The 17,732-nt window shown below is 45.0% G+C and overlaps 2 protein-coding genes across 12 annotated transcripts in view; one reads left to right on the top strand and one right to left on the bottom strand.

The window, feature by feature from the left end:
* PTPN5 (protein tyrosine phosphatase non-receptor type 5) overlaps nucleotides 1-13,782 on the bottom strand; it is a 63,536-nt gene extending 49,754 nt beyond the window's left edge. For 2 of the 11 annotated variants that reach the window (XR_014559848.1, XM_083720960.1), the window contains exon 1: nucleotides 12,711-12,846. The gene's annotated coding sequence lies outside the window, so the exon portion shown is untranslated. Of the gene's footprint in view, nucleotides 1-12,426; nucleotides 12,499-12,648; nucleotides 12,862-12,957; nucleotides 13,072-13,099 lie in introns of those variants that run through there. The other 9 variants (XM_083720970.1, XM_083720966.1, XM_083720971.1 and 6 more) reach the window with 8 other exon arrangements.
* The window catches only part of TMEM86A (transmembrane protein 86A), a 217,064-nt gene that overhangs the window by 132,587 nt on the left and 66,745 nt on the right, over nucleotides 1-17,732 (top strand). The gene's annotated exons all lie outside the window — the stretch shown is intronic.

Genomic DNA, 17,732 nt, shown 5'->3' on the forward strand with positions numbered 1-17,732 from the left:
AGCCAAAGAGTTTGCCTGTCTGGTCAAGGTTTGTTTGTTTTTTCAATGATGAAAAGATACTGAATTCTAACAGAAGGGGCAGGATTCAACTAACCTATCATGTCAGGACAAGGATTTCTACCTGCGCAACAGGTCTTTCCTCCCTTCTCCTCCTGCCCCAAATCTGTCTCTGGGGGGTCAGAGTAACCCCTAGAACATATTTAGGGGGTACACAGGGGGAGAATGTTTTGTTGAATGAGCAGAAATTCTTGCACTGAGGAATGCTTACTTAGCACTATGTTGGATTCCAACCAAGAATTCAAGAGGGCTTGTCTTACAAACCTGGCAGATGGTCGACTAAAATCAGCAGCCTCTGTGGTCCACCAAAATCAGGATAACAACACTATCTATTTTTAAGATGTTTGATGTCTTGTGTTAGTTACTGTATGGAAGAGAGCTTAATAGGCTAAAAAAAATATTGATATCCATTGTGTACTTAAATTAGGGTGTGGGGCAGGAACCTACATTTATATAACTCAACTATCAATCAACCCATATGACTTCAATCACCTAGAAAACATACTTCAAAAGGATATGATTCACACCAGAAGTCCCTTACTATTTAATAGAGGGTGGGTTTTTTTACCTGGAAAGTCGTGACTGTGGTTTCTTTTTTTGGGTGGGGGCTAATGTTTCCCAGTTTAAAGTCAGCTTCTATTTTTAAAAATTCATTAACACGCACCATATTACACTAGACTCACAGATACTCAAGACAGTAAATGCAAATATCCGTTGGCATCTTTATGATCTTTTCTGCAATCGTTTCTGCCACCATACTATCCCAATCCAGACTGCCCATAGTTTGCATTGTTGATACAGTACGCAATTGCAGAATACATGGGCATCTTGATTTATTATTTCAGTGAAAGGAGCTGTACAAAGGAATACACAAGCAAGTGGGCTCTGTTCATTGAAAAGCGAAACCTCTTTGGTGGAGGGAACCTAGTATGTACATTAGAGCTTCCATACCTTTTAAAAATAACTTGTACTCAGCTGTTTTCAAAAGTAAGACTGACCACTTGGAATATAATAAAAATATATTAGTGAGGGAACAGTTCTGCACAAAGGGCAAAATTCAGTCATGAGCAAGTACTGATGGAAATTATGGAATGGGATCTAGTTACAACAAAAGAGTCAATTGTTTATTTTTATTTATTTAACAATATTTATATATTGTTTGATTATAAAAACAAACGTCTAAGTAGTTGAACAATAGCAACTCCCCTAATATAAATTAGACTGCTGAAATAAAGAAAACTGGGGGATAACCAGGAATGGATCTGAGCACACCTCAGCCTTGGTACTCAAAACGAAGACTCCACACAGAATATCATACAGCAACATGTTCTACTACTATTCAAGGCTGTACACCTGTGTATAGCGGCTGAGAATCATGAAGAGTGAGGGTGATGCTGCTGTACTTAGGTCCTGTTTGCAGGCTTCCCATACTTGCAAATCAACAACATATGCCTCTAACAGGGGTGAAAAATAAATGTCAACATGTTTTCTCAAAATGATTTCCTTACTGGAATTTTGCAATGTCACTGTAATTTAAGGTCCCGGTTAGCTTTCAGTGGATAAACCGCATGGTCTTTCATTCCTGCTCTCATGTAATTAACCTCTCAGTGGTCTGATCCTTCTAAAGATGCTGTAATACATCAGGGTACCTTACAGTGTTTACGAGGGTCACTAGCGGGAGAAGTGTGCACACCATGAGCAGCAATCCCTCTTCCAAACCACCTTAAGCTCTTGTTGGGGAGGGGGGCTACTCTCAGTCTTGCAGAATTTCCCCTTAAGGCTGCAGCAGCCCATGCAGCTCTGGGCCTGGCAAACGAATTCAGTCGATGAGCAGATTCAGTACTTTTTGATAGCAGCCACAGAGAAGGCAGAGCAGCAGCCTCAGGACTAGGGCAGGGGGGATTTGAAGTTTCATTCTATTTGCAGCTGCTATTTGCATTTCCAGGGAGGCCTCTACTGGCACCAATGGGAGCTTCCCTCGAGATGCAAATAGCAGCTTCTATGAAGGGATTCTTGTTGGGACCATAGCAGGAAGAGAAAGAGTTAAGCTTCCTCTCCCCATTCCGTGTGCAATTAACAGTTCTTTCTAGTCTGGCCCTCAGTACGATTTAATCCTAAATGTTCCTGTTTTAAAGCTCACTCTGGCTGGCAGTATGCAACAGAGAAAGATGGATTGGTTTTGGCTCCTCCAAATTACAGTTAACATTTTCAGATGCAGCAGGCAAAAAGTAAGGGTACTAATTTCCAGAAACTCTAGATGTTCCCTGGGTGTGCCAGCCTTGTCCTAGAATGTGTCTGGCTGCTATGTAAAATATCAGATGATCTATTGTTTGAAAAGCACCAAGTTCTCTCTCTAGGAAATTAGAATTCTCTCAATGTGTTCTCCTGTGTCCAAATTAGGCCAGACACACACTTCATAGCTGGAGATGAGAATTTTACATTTCTTAGGAATGGTGGTTATTTGCATCCAGAGCATCTGCCTGTACTTGAAGCTTCTTAATAGGCAGAAATTCAACATGTAAATATTTCCTCTTCACTACATGTTCACACTAGGGAAATGTAGCATCTGTGCTGAATGCTCACCTGTTGCACAGCTTTTAAAGGCACAGCACCCAAGCCAGAGTCCCACATCTTTTTGCACAACATAGTGAATTTTACACTATGCACCAGATCCCTGCCACATCATAAAATATTTAAAGAGAATCTACAAATGGAACCCCAAAAATATATTAAACAGCTTGTTTCCATAGCCAAGTGTGCCTATGGTTACTGACTCAGGGTTATTCTTCCGCAACTGCTACCTAGGTAGGCAAAAATGTCCAGTGCATTCAGCCAGAACTACTAGCTCACTGTTAATTCTAAGTGCTGGTTTTGACCTAAAAGCCTTAAATGACTCAGGACCGCAATACAGTGGTGCCCCGCAAGACGAACGCCTCGCAAGACGGAAAACCCGCTAGACGAAAGGGTTTTCCGTTTTGGAGGCGCTTTGCAAAACGAATTTCCCTATGGGCTTGCTTCGCAAGACGAAAGTTCCTGAGGGTTTTTCCCCCTTTCCCCCCCTTTTCCTAAGCCGCTAAGCCGCTTATCAGCTGATCCACTAAAAGCCGCTAAACTGCTAATAGCGCTAATCCGCTAAGCTGTCAATGGGCTTGCTTCGCAAGACGAAAAAACCGCTATACGAAGAGCCTCACGAAACGGATTAATTTCATCTTGCGAGGCACCACTGTACCTCAAGGACCACCTCTTTCCATATGAACCTGCCCGGTCCCTGAGATCATCTTCTGAGGCCCTTCTTCGTGTGCCTCCTCCTCGAAAGGTCCAGAAGGTAGCAACACGGGAACGGGCCTTCTCTGAAGTGGCTCCCCATCTGTGGAATGCTCTCCCCAGGGAAGTTCGCCTGGCGCCTTTATGATACACCTTTAGGTGCCAGGCAAAAAAGTTCCTTTTTAACCAGACCTTTGGTTGATTTAACTGATATCCTATGCCCTTTCAAAATGTGGTGGGTTTTTGTTTTGACTGTGTATTCTGTAGTTATATATTTTGATTTTCTTCTGTGAACTGCCCTGAGACCTCTGGGTATAGGGCGGTATATAAATTCAATAAAGAAGAAGAAGTTGCTTGTGTTTGCAGTAAACTCTGCAGAGGCAACCAATATATGAACAGAATATATTTTCAAAAATTTACCTAATTCTGCTAGGCCACTGTTTTTGTTCTCTTTCTAAGTCACTGAGCATTCTACACGCCTCCAGGCCTACTAAAATGCAACACTCTTGAGAACTGCAGCTTTTTTCAGTGCCAAGGGTCTAGGTGTGATTGCAAGAGAAATCTTTGAAACCTGCATGCTGCATCTGATCACACAAATGGTTGGGAATGTTTAATGTATTCCAGGTGACAAACAGTACATAAGCTTGCCTGTGTTTCATGACGCAGTCTCAACAAAATGGTATCTGGTCTTGAAATGTTACCCCAAGCCCAGTGATGTAGGAGACTAGTGGCAAGGAAACGCTACCCCACACATAGAGCCAGATTTCTTCCCCTCCTTCCCCTGTACCCCTCAGTCAGCTCTGAGGGGCACAAGAGAACCCCCAGGACAGCATTCAGAGGGAGGAAAGGGGGTTTGTTCCACTTGGCAAGTAGAAAAGCTTGCACTGATAGCTGGCATCTATCTGCTTTGAGAGACAATGGAATTCGCCTCTGGGGGTGAAGTCTAACTGATGCGTTAACAGCACTGAAGTGACCTCCTCAGGGCACAAACCTAGGCAGTGTGCATGAAGGTCCTGGGCTGCCCAGATGACAAGACCCCCACTCTCAGCCTCGCTGGTATGGGCCAAATGAAAGCAGAGCAATACGTTTGGCACCAGCTTGGCTGCAGGTGCTGCCAGAAGGAGGCATGTAAGGCACCATCCAACTGTCTTAGGGACTCCACAGCATTTCTCAAAAACTTTCACATGCTAAAGGGAAGGGGGTGGGGGTGGGAACCACCCTAAATTTCAGATGCACAGCTTTGCAAGCATATACATGCAAATTATATCTATTACTTTTAAACGTTCTGTTGGTTTATTGGTGCCATTTATTTATGTGATGACACACACTCACAAATTGCTTTTTCTCAGGGAGCTCTCTCTGTGGTGTGCATGTGCACACATGTAAAATGCATGAATTCCAGTTCATAATGGAAGCTAGACACTCCAGGCACTGCATTTTAAGGCAATTACAGTGTTTTTCCCCCTCTGGTGCTAAAAGCCATTTTGGTCTGCAGCCTTGCACCTTTTATATATCAGTGGTAGCATATTATAATTGCCTAGCAATGCACTTGCCTGGGGTGCTTTACCACTAAAAAGCTTTCAAAGTGTTAATTTGCTGGGAAAAGTAGATTTCTATTATACAGTGGAAAGAATGGGTCACCTTTAGTTTTACAGAAGTTGTGCAGGTTGTACAAACTATAAAAAGTAGGCTTTTATTTTTAACGACTTATCAAAATTCAAATATTAACATAAACTCTGCCTCATCATTTTTATTCTTCAGAACAGAAGCCATCCATTGAGACCTTATGGAGGAATTCAAGTTCAACATCACTGGTCCATCAGGACAAGATTTCAGCTTGCCACACAAAGTGATTCCCATTCTCCTTCCTATCTGTGCTGCTCTGGAGGTTTTTCTGACATACCCACACCCACACCCCACGTGGATTTGGGGGAAGTGTACAGAGACCATGGGGTGGGAAGGGGAAACCCCCCAATGGTAGTCCTTGCATAAGCTTCCACTAGCGCAGTACAAGGCTAGTTGAATCCTGGCCAATAGAGAAGCACTTTATCACTTGTGTTAGTGAAGCCATTAACAGCTAGCAAAGGTAACAGAAAAACAAGTCAGTCCTTAGATGCTTCATATTTATCTCAGTGTAGAAGTAGAGAAACATGTGATATTTTAAAAGAAGTGCCACTTATCAGACATGGATTCAGACTGCAATCCTATACTCCTAGATACGTGTATGTTTGATTGAACTAAATGGGTTTTATTTCTGAGTAGACTTACATAGCTATGCATTGTAAGGTAGAACTTCCCTCCCTCTCCTCTGGAATGGGAGCAGGGTTAATAAAAAATGGTGAGGGGGAAAATCCCCCAAAGTAATTGTACGTCAAATCATCTACAACATGTTGAAAATGTTTTAAAACTCTGCATTTCTCATATTTATTCATAAGATTTAGGAATGCATCCCACATTAAAGATTAATAGCCATAACTAATCCTAGACATGTTCACTTGGAAGTAAATTCTACTATGATCAATGGGGCTTATTCACTGGTGTGTTTAGGTTTAGAAACTAGTAGCATGAATGGCCACAGCTGTCTGGCTTCCATACCTACGGTGAACAGGGATTTCTGAGTAAAGCTTGGCAGTCAGGTAATAAGAGGATAGTTCCTCTTGTGGGTCAGGAACTGGTTAACAACAAGAACTGGAATAAATGGACAGTTCTCCCAATGGAGGAATGGAGAAAGTGAAGTCCCTGCTGGATGTGCTTTGTAACTTGTTCATAAATGATCTAGAGTTAGGACTGAGCAGTGAAATGGCCATGTTTGCTGATACTAAAGTGTTCAAGGTTGTTAAAATAAAAAGGTTGTGAAGAGCTCCAAAACAACCTCTCCAAACTGAGTGAATGGGTGGTAAAATGGCAAATGCAATTCAATATAAACAAGGGTAAAGTGATGCACACTGGGGCAAAAATTTTTTAAAAAATTATGTTGCATATACACTCATGGGGTCTGAACTGGCAAAGTCTGGCAAGGAATGAGACCTTGGAGTCATAGCTCAGTGAAGATGTTTTGGATTGATTTGACCCTCTTGGCTTTGCCTTTCATCTTTTTAAATACCCCCCCATCCCTTCATTTCTGGGCAGTTTCCTCTTTTGATATCACATGTTACCATGTTGGATTTACTTGGCGATTGGTGATTAAAATGTACATTTAAATGTACAGTGGTAACTCTGGTTACAAACACCTTGGGTTACAAACACCTTGGGTTACAAACACCTTGGGTTACAGACTCCACTAACCCGGAGGTAGTACCTCAGGTTAAGAACTTTGCCCCAGGATGAGAACAGAAATCGTGCAGCGGCAGTGGGAGGGCCCCATTAGCTAAAGTAGTATCTCAGGTTAAGCACAGTTTCAGGTTAAGAACAGACCTCCGGAACGAATTAGGTTCGTAACCAGAGGTAAAAAGGTAAAGGTAAAGGTACCCCTGCCCGTACGGGCCAGTCGTGCCTGACTCTAGGGTTGCGTGCTCATCTCGCTCTAGAGGCCCTGAGCCGGCGCCGTCTGAAGACACTTCCGGGTCGCGTGGCCAGCATGACGAAGCTGCAGCTGGCGAGCCAGCCGCGTCCAACCAGAGGTACCACTGTATATTTAATTTAATAGCATTATGGTCATTGCTCCCAATTGTTTCAGCAACACTTGCATATTGCACCAGGTATTGGGTGCTACCTAAAGTTTAGGGCCCAGAGTTGCGATCTCTCTAGTCTTGTTACATGACCAACTGCTCTAGGGCACAGTCATTTAGGGTATCAAGAAATTTTACTCCTTTGTTGAGGCTGGAAGACATATGCAGTCAGTCTATGTGAGGGCAGTTAGTCCCTTAATTTCATTCTTCATAGTAATGTATAGCATACAGCTCTTGAGATGAGAATTTAATAGCACAACTATATAACACATTTCCCAATATACTAAGCAGTAGGTAGCTGCTACATAATAAGTCTCTGCTTGTATTGTATCAACTGCGCTGATAGCATTTAATGCATTTTCTCTGTACTGTAGTTCTGAACTGCAAGTGTGTGGAGTAAAATTGCTTAAATATATGAATCAAGACTTCCTATTGCCTGGGATTCCCCTTGTGTTAAAAAGAATAAATGCTCACGCTTGTGCCTTTTATGCAAAAGTCTGTGGAGGTTAGAAAAAGTCAACGGGAATTAGAAAAGCTAATTTTGTTATTTAAGGAACTCTGCTGCAATTTGGGCAAGCAGAATTTTGAGTCTAACACAGATGCAGATTTGGCACCAATTGTTTCTCTGCTCCCTCCTCCCCCCACCCCTGCTTTCCACCTGAAAACATATGGAGGAGAAAGCACAATACTAGAGCACTTATTGGCAAGTGTTATGGTGTGCCAATATACTTTACTCAGTGACAGAGAGCGCCCACTTACTAAATGGTAGGGGGGAAATTGTGCTACATCTTACTGTGGCTGCCAAATTATCAACCACTAACATGCAGAAGGTGAAATACTCTTCTGGAATTGCACACAGGCGGGATTCAGATTTGGGAAGTAATAGTGAAAATACCACAAGGCAGCACATGGAACTACTACTACTTGACCCCAGCTTGGAAAAGTGAAGATAACCAGCATACCAGTTTCTTAAAAATACACATCCTGCTTCGGCATTATGTGTTTATGTGGTAGTGGCCAGGTGTGGGGGTGCATTTGCTAATGCAGTACAATGCTTTGATCTCTGCGTCACTGTTTACAGTATCTTTTCACGGACACTGGAAGGAGTGTAAGCAAAGGCATGGTTATTTTTATGGCTCGCTGCCGAACTGTTTTAATGGCTGGAAGCTGTGTTTTTAATCTTATTTAACATTTATAGTGTTCTTTATTTTTTGTCATTTATACTTCATCATGGGACCCCATCATGGAATGAAGAATGACCATTAATTACAAACAACAGTAAGGCACAAAATTACTTACTAAAATGTTAGTCCAAATTCTCCAAGTGTCTTTAGTAGAGTAGACTATGAGTTCTTCACATAAGGTGCTTTTATGGAATTTTATGCAAACCTATTATCAGACCTTTGAGCTTCTTAGTGAAATAATCTAGATTTGGTGTCTCCTCCTTCCTCTACATGGAATCCTGGAGCTTCTGGTCTCAGCAGCTTTATGGACATAAGGATTTTTCTAATGGTTTTAGGTGCATATCTGATTGTTTTTTAGAAGTGGACACCAGAAACATGAATCTGCCATCTAAGCCAGACTCACCAGAGAATCTGTACTTATTTGCAGTTTAGAACACTTGGGCATTCAAGGCCAGCATTGTGTCAGAACTGGGTACAGCCACTGGTAAGGGCAAGATGAAAGAGGAAAATAAATTGCAGCGGAAGGGTTGAAAGGCAAGCAATCAGGCTGACTAGTCCAAGGCAGCAAGTTTCTGCCACTGGCAGTCTAAGCAGTGAGAAAGTAAAGAAATGACATGGTGTACTATGCAATGATAATTGTACTTGGCTCAGCCGTTCCAAATCTGGGAGACTATTGCTGTAGTGGAGTCCCTGCAGTTCCATGTTCCTCAGGAGTAGATACAGTGTAGTTTCACCCAAACTGGGGGTGGCCAATATCGTTGCTGGGATACAATTATCATGCTCAGAAAAGTCCTGTTGGATATGACCAAAGGGCCATATAATCCCTGGAATCTTCAAAAGGATTTTTAAGTAGCAAGGCTGGGAAATGCTTCTGTGCTTGAGATTTTCAACTATTACTATCAACAAGAGTATCAATACTGATCTAATCAGAACTCAGCATAAGGCTATGTCTTCAAGTGGCGCTTTACACCTGTTGTTACACAAACATGTAGTGCTGCCACCCACATTATTTTTTGTAGCCACTGCCAGAACAAGCCACACGGGGTGGCCTTAAAAGAAAATTAGACAAATTTATGGCAAAAAAAAAAAAATGCTAACAGTGACTACTAGCCATATAGAATCATAGAACTGTAGAACTGGAAGTGACCTCAAGGGTCATCTAGTCCAAACCCCTGCAATGCAGGAAACATTTGCCCAATGTGGGGCTTGAACCCACAAGCCTGAGATTAAGAGTCTCAACCTCTACCGACTGACCTATCCCAGCTGACATGATGGCTACGTTCTACCACTATTGTTGGAGGCAGTATATGCCTCTGAATGACCATTGCTGGGAATCACAAGTGGGGAGAGTGGTGTTGTGCTTAGATCCTTACTTGGGGGCTCCCCATAAGCAGCCACTCAGAGTGGGATGCTGGACAAGAAGTGATGCTGACCTGCTCTTCTTTTGTTCCTACTGCCACAGAAGTTACCTGGACTAGGTAGAAAAATCACATGGAATGTGGGAGTGCAACACAGTATGGTGGAGGCGGGAATATGTCACCACAAAGGAAGTGCAGTGGTACCTCGGAAGTCAAACGGAATTTGACTTCCAAAATGTTCAGAAACCAAGGCATGGCTATTCGACTTCCAAAATGTTCAGAAACCAAGGCATGGCTTCTGATTGGCTGTAGGAAGCTCCTGCAGCCAATCGGAAGCTGCGGAAGCCACATCAGACGTTCAGGTTCCAAAGAACGTTCGCAAACTGGAACACTCACTTCCGGGTTAGCGGCGTTCGGAGCCAAAACATTTGACTTGCAAGGTGTTCAAGCTCCAAGGTACGACTATATTCCAAGCAACTTCCACAGATTAACATTAATGCTTAGACTGAGCTTGAGAAGTATACTATGGTATGGCAAAACGTAAAGCCAGGAAATGCTCTCACTTCAAGGATTTTTGTTTTTTTAAGAATATTTGCTCATTATACAGTATACAATTATGTCATAAAAGCCTACATGGCTCTGAAAACATAACCATAACAGATGAATATAGGATTGCCATCAGAGTAAATATGGTTCTGATTAAAGTAGGGGTTTTTTAATGACCAAATTTTTAGTCTGTCACAAGAACATATGTGATTGCTGTATAAAACAAAAGGCTACCAGACTTCCCTGTTCCATCAAGAACTATGTCCATATTGCAGCTCCTATTACAAAAACATAATGGATGAGGCTTAAACATCTTAATTACCAAAAACAATTCCACATTTTAAAAAAGACCCATAATCAACCAATAAACCTAGCACAGCACATATTTCAGCAGATGCTTTCCTTTTCCCCTGCCTTCTCCCCACCCCCATCGAACAGGATCTCTCAAGATGTGGGGACTGCCTTCAAGGATTGTCTGGAATACTGGAACCACATAACAGACAGGCAGATAATATACAAAAGTAGACAATAATGGAAAAGCATAGTCAAACTAATTAAGGTTAATTAAGGTCTCACTCGCCTTCCATTTCCACCATATTCACAGATGCATATTTCTTGCAACCAATTTGAGGTGGGCCCAGAATTGCAGCCCTTCGCCATATATATAACATACACTGCTCACTTGGATAGAACCCCTGTCTTCAGACATGCAGGCAAGTAACCCTTTCCAAAGCATCTGGGTTCAAACAGGCTCTCACTTGCAAGTTATTTGTTTTAGTGGTCTAATAGAAAACCTCTTAGACCAGCTGCAAGCCTTGATCTCTCACAACAGGTACCAGACAAGGGAGAAGCTCTCTTTTTTTTGACACCTTTCATATAACAGGTACAAAGGACATTACAAAAGGTTGCTTTTTGTCCCCATTGCTTCTACTGGAGTTGCGCTTCTCTAGATCATGAGATGCCAAAGACAAGCAACAAGCAGCATTTTTTTTTTAAGTGCTGACTTTTAATTAACAAGGTGAAATTCTACTGGAGTTCTGCATGCATCCCTCAGAGACCTATGAGACGCCTATATCTGGATTTGACTCTAATACATGCGCGTGCACACACACACACACACACACCTCTTCTTATACAATAAAAAAAAGCTTTACGGGAATAGCAGAAACATAACAGATTTAAAAATTAAAAATCCAAAGCAGCAAGTTATCAACCCCTCAAGAAAAAAAACATCTGGCAGGCTTTTAATATCTAATACCTATTTCAAAAACCCAGGACTTCTTCAGCCATAAATAAACGTGTGCCTAACTTTGGAACGTTTTAATTAGACAGATTATCATAAAAGGAAAAGTTGGGAAAATAGGATCACGTTGCTGGTTTTCCTCTAATATAAAACTTAGGCGATTTAATCAGAAACAAAATAATAGTTTGGCCTGTTGGCTAACAAAAAAAAAGCCCCTTCTTATAAGACTATTCACTTTGCAGCAGCAGCAGCAGCAGCCTCCTCCCGCCCCCCTCCAACCATCCAGCCTTTCCCGCGATGTGGCTGGGCTGCCGCACAAAGGTCGCAAGCAAACAGCACTCAGAAGCAGTAGGCTTTCCACTACCTGCGCGCTACCGAACCAGTAGGGCTTTCTCAGCATCTAGCCTGGTCAGAAAGTGATGGGCTACCACTGCGACTCCGGGTTGTCTCATCAGGTCGGCTTTAGTCAAGTGTTATCCCAGGAGAACATTGAAGGGGAAAGGGGGAGAAGCCTGGTTGGCCATTGTTAATATTCTACTGCAGTCCGGAATTGGGAGATCAGGTTTTAGCTACTCAGTGCAGTGACTAGAACTGAAACACACAAACAGCACCTCGCTTCCCCAGCTGGAGCGCGCTCCCTACATTGCCCAACCAACACAGGAGGAATCTTACACACACACACACACACACACACACACGCATTACTCGTTTTTAGTATTAACCACACGCACGAAGGACAACAGGACGCCACTGTGGGCTTTGCTCGTGTGTGTGTGAGAGAGAGCGCGCGCGCTAAGGAGCGACGTAAACAGACCCAAAATAATATATATATATTTTTAAAAACCCCGCTAATATCGACCGCTTGGTGCCTGGAGGGGCGACTGTTCATCCATCGCCCTCCTCAGCCCACGCCGAGCGCGCCACCGCGCACCCACTTCGGCATCCGCGCAGCTTGGCGCCCGCTCGCCACCTCCTCTCCTGGACGCCGACGCTGACCAGCGGGTAGGAGGCGGCGGGGGACCCCTCCGGAAGCGAAAAGCAGAGCTGGAGCAACAGCTGCACGCGAAAAACACCCGCAAGAACCCCGCGCGTGAAAGAGCCCTCACCTCGCCTCAGGAGCAGCAGCCGGCGCGCGCGAAGCAGGCGCCTTGGACTCTCTGCCTTGGCGCCTTCCCCTCCCCCCCCCGCGCCCGCTTCCCTTCCAGGGGCTTGCCGCCCACCGCTCTGGCGGGGCTGCGCGCGCTCTCCCAGCCGCCTTTCCTCCCCCCCCCCACGGCAACAGCAGCACCCACACCCGCGTTCTCCCTGCCCCCCCCTCACGCCCCCACCTGCTCAATCTCGCCGCGCCTCAGGTATATGGAAAGGAAGCGAAGAGAGGCGGGAGACTCACGCTGCGGAAGAGACCACCAGAGGCAAGGCCGGGAGAGAGGTGTTTGCGCGCGCGTGCGTGCGTGTGGTGGGTGCACGCTCTCTCCCTCTCCTTCGACCCACTGCAAAGGCCCCCTCCTCTTCGTCGCTCAGGCAGTCTGGTCTGCAAACCCACCCACCCCAACTCACGCTGCAGAGCTCCACCCCACGGCACAATTCAAAGCCGTCTCCCGCCCCCCACTAAAACCAAAAACCAAAAAAAACGGTACCTCACGGCGCCAAGCGGAAGGCCACGCCAATGCAACTCTCTCTCTCCCTCTTCCCCGCCGGTGAGGTAAAAGCCTCCCAGAAACGCTTCGCGCGCCGTCCCGACGCCCCTACACTCTCTGCAGAGCTTCAAACCTGACTCACCTCAACAGAGGAAGCCGGCCTCCGTCTCCCGGATGGAGGTGTTCGCTGTGGTTTTTTCGGCGGTGCGGGGAGGGGCTCTCTGCACATGCACTGGAGCGCTCTCTTCTTCGTGCAGACCAGGCTTGAGTTGTGACACTTGGAGATAGGTTTGGGGGCTAAGCCCTGGGCTGGCCTGCTCCAACCCTCAGTTCATTTGTGGAAAAGCCCCCTCCCCTTTTATTAAACCCCCACCTATTTCTTGCTACACAGGCTGCCGCCACACACTGCAGAGCGCCAGCCCAATAATGATGCACAGCTCGATTCTCTACATAGTATACCTGCTCCACCTCCCCACAATATGTTCCCAAATTCTGCTATTGCTTGCCCCTATATTTTAGGAAGCGAAAACCTTACAGCTGTGAAGGGTCCCCATCTTCTTTCCACAATGCCGGGTCCTTCCAGCTGTAAGACAAAACCCCTGGCTAATAAAGCTCTCTAAACCATTCCCCTGTTTTTCAGGATACAACCTGCCTTCCTCAAGGTGTAACAGAAATGCGTGGCTTACAGGGAAACTCAGCCCAGCAGATGTCAAAGGCAGTCTGCAGTCATGGCCCTCGCCTCCTCCTTTGTGTTGCTTCAGGCACTGTGGCAGGTGAAGAGACTTCGTGTGTTTGGGGAGGGTCATTTTGAGTGGTGGAAAGCCTCCATCCCCATGCTTTATGCAGATGCTCCCCTCACAGGGAAGGGCTGCATGGCTGGCTGGCTGCGGTAGCAACAACAGCCACCCACATCCCCCATTAAAACCGCTCTCCCCCATACCTCTCGTCTCTTTTCAGCTCAGTGGCTTGACTGACAGAAAGCCTTTCAAAGGCCGCCCACGCACACACTCACACACAGACATACATATTTCTCTGAAAGAGAGAGAGATGGGGAAGGGGGGGGGAGAGGGAAAACATGAATGAAATGCTCAAGTGGCAGAAATGCCCAGAAGCAAGTGAGGGCCAGGGAGCAGGGGGAGGAGAGATGGACACAGAGCGAAGAGACCGACCAGATCATCAGAGGACAACCACATGTGGACCTTTTCCTCTTTCAGGCAGCGACAGCAGTATATCATATTTTTCATTAAAGACAAATATAGTGTAGACCCAACCCACATAAGAGGTCAGCTGCAGGTCCTATTCACACAGTTACGTATGCTGGGCTTGACACATCTGCACATTGCAGTTCCCTGGCAGCCCACTGCCAGCCAGACCTGTAGAGGCATCACCATATGCAGTGTCCCACTTTTGCCATGTCGCCCAAAAGAGGGACACTTCCAGCAGCATGCCATAAGTATGACTTGGTGAGCAATGGTGCACATGAATGGCTAGCTGGGAAATGTGCAGAAGGCATTGCTAGGGAGGTGCGGTGTCTTTATGTGTGCAGATATGTGGACAAGTGGCCACATTTTCATATGCTTAAGGTTGCTGGGTTTTGTTTTGTTTTGTTTTACAAAAGCATTTGAAATGATTCTAAGGATTCTGCAAGCATCACCAGAGGTAGAGTATATGTTTTACATGCAGATGGGCTCATGTGCATAAAAGTACCTCTCCATGAGGCCCTGGAGAGACACCACCAGTCAGTGTAGAGTACCCAGTACTGACTCAGGGAGGCATTCACACTTGGGAATACGTCCCTTTGAACTGGGGTTGTTTCTGAATAGGATTGCACTGTAGCCTTTCAGTAAGACAAGTTTCTGCGTACAGTACTGTGGAGAAGAACGTAGGTACCATTTAGTCAGCACCAAAACATCCTTACATCCTGTCATGGGTGCTTAGCTGAGATTCCTGCATTGGGGTGGACGGTAGACTAGAAGACTCTTGGGTTCCTTCCAGCTCCAAGATTCTTTGATTCTATGATCTGCAGTAGCACACTGATTTTATCTTTTCCCCAGGATTGGTTGAAACCTGCAAAAGAAGATTTGGGGGGTGGGGGGAGAGGCCCTTAGAAAATGTCAAATCTATGAGATATTTCTTACAAAGTACCCCAGCTTCTGCTATGGTAGCCTGTCCCTCAGAAGGGAAGTTCTGTTTTGGCTTGCCGGGGCAAGAAGAGAGCCTCCATTATAGTAACTCGGGCCAGAGACATTCTGATAATTGATTGCTGTCTCCTTCCTTGTAAATCTTTGCTGTCCTCTTTTATCACATGTAAATTTTAAGGTAAACAGAGGAGCACGAGGTTCCTTCCAGATGTGTTAAGCCAAGATATGATTTCATAAGATGTCACACCTCCCCCACCCCGCAGCAATATATAACTAATAAGTTTCAATAACGTTGAGGATCCTGTCACAAAAGCCACAAAATATGTGTTTTTCCCTACTTACTAGAACAGAAGAAGAAAGATGCATTTTTGGAGGCCATTTCTCCATGATTTAGAGAAAACTCCTTCTGACTAGCACTATTTACAAATAACATCGGACTACCGCTGAGAACTGTAGCCCATGCAGAGTCCCCCGCTCTGTTCTCCTTAGCTTCCAGTTCAACATGCCAGCTGTCACCCGTGATAGCTGAACAGAAGCTCCATATTCAGATGCAGTGTACCTCCAAATGCCAGATTTAGAAAATGAACAATGGGGGAAGGCTGTTACTTTCATGCTCTACTTGCGGCCTTCTTGGAAGGAATCTAGCTTCCCCTGTTTAAAACAGGATGCTGAGCTAGAGGACCTTGGTACCAATCTTGTAGAGCTGCTTTTATGTATGTCATTTCCCATGCCTTGGTGGCATTACAATGAGCTTTTATAATTTGGCATCCAGCTACTCCATTCCTTCCCCTTTCCTCCTCCAGTCAGTCAGCATTCCATGTCCACGGTACATGCTATGTCCTCATCAGGCTGCTGGGGGGGTGTTGTTTTTCATTTTGGGCCCCACCCAATTTCCCCATTAGAGCCTTGGAAGTGTCTGCTGGTGTCAATGGGCAGTTCTATCTTCTGATCATGGGAACATTTTGACACAGTTTCTTAGTCTGAACATGGCATATAGGTCTTTGTCTTTGTTCCTCTTAGTGCTCCCTTTCAAGCCACTCCGTGCCATCCATACCTACCACCTGGTTAAATATCTCAATATTTCATATCATTAAGTTCTGATGGGGCTGTTTTGGGGTTGTCTCCCCCTTGAGGCTTTTCCTGGAGGTTGGCTCAGCTCAAGCACTTTGGCTTTGCTGGTTCTCTGTCTGAAGGGTAAATGGGTATGCAGGAGTCTGTCCATGATCAGCCTGGCACGAGAGACCACCAGGATTGGGGGCTTCTTCAAAGTTGGCAGGTAAGGGCTCATGTTCTGCACCTAGGTGTCTTTGGAAGATTTCCCCGGTCCTTTGCTGTTCACATCTGAGAATAATCAACTGATATCACAGCTGTACTTTTCACATTACAGCTGGAAAACACTTTCCCCAAATGGTATCATGACTCCAAGGATAAAGGCAACTGGGTTCCTGAAGTTTGCCAGGAGGCAGTCCCCTAAGCAGTCATGCCACTAGAGGCCTCATTGGAGGAGCCACCCTAGCAGACAGAGAAAAGGTCACTTTACTTCCTACCTTGGATTCAGGCTCTTCCCCTGAACTATCTGCATCTTATTCAAATACAGCCCCTATAGCTGCCATGCAGGCTCCCTCCATGAAAGCAGGGTTTCACACACATGTCTCCCTGCAGAACTATCTGAAGCTTCAGTCACCACCACACTACCCCAAGCAGTGCTAATGCAACAAACTCCTTAATACCTGGTAGTGAGTCTCTGTATCTGGTATGGAGCTCTCCATGGTCCTGGCCCTTGGCTATCTAACCTGCACTTTGCTGCACTTTGACTAAATGCCCCTATAGATTCCAGGAGAGGAGCACGAGGTAGAGTAATGAAGGGAAACCTGTGCCCTGTAGGAGTATCATTATCCCTGACTATTATCCATGGTAGCTGAGTGATGGAGGTCAACAATATCTGGGCTCCATAGGTTTCCATCCTTGCAGCAAAGGGCCTCAGCCAATTGAAGGGAACTGTATACATTAAGAGCCAGTGTGAGGTAGAGGCTCACCACTCTTCTGAGTAATACCCCTCCCCACCCTCTCACTATATATAAGGGTCTGGTGACTTCTGTTTCAGTGTATCTGAAGAAGTGTGCATGCACACGAAAGCTCATACCAATAAGAAACTTGGTTGGTCTCTAAGGTGCTACTGGAAGGAATTTTTTATTATTATTTTAAGCTGTTGCAGTTAGACTGGGGTTCAAATTTCTGTTCGTCTGTGAAACTTATTCAGTGTCCTTAAACCAGCCATTCTCTCAGCCTCACTATCACAGGGTTGTTAGTGTGGGTGGAGGAGGCATAAATGCTGCCCTCATCTACGTGGAGAAACTGGGGGATTAAAATATCAAGCACATATTTTTCCAAATGCTAACATTACAGATTTAGCATGTAGCACATGGATTCACCTCCAAAAAGGATAATGCAATATGCCACACAGCCTTTTCATTCATTTCTATAGTATGCTGGATCACTGTAGTTATAATGAATCCATACGCATAAACTGACTACAGTTTTTATTGAAGTCAGTTTCTACGCCTTGGTTTTCATCAACTTGATGTTCTGACCAGAGGTTTATAATCACTCTGGGATCTTTTCAAAGCTATATTG

Source organism: Podarcis gaigeae, assembly GCF_964106915.1.
Source record: "Podarcis gaigeae genome assembly, chromosome: 1".
NCBI classification, from domain to species: Eukaryota; Metazoa; Chordata; class Lepidosauria; order Squamata; family Lacertidae; genus Podarcis; species Podarcis gaigeae.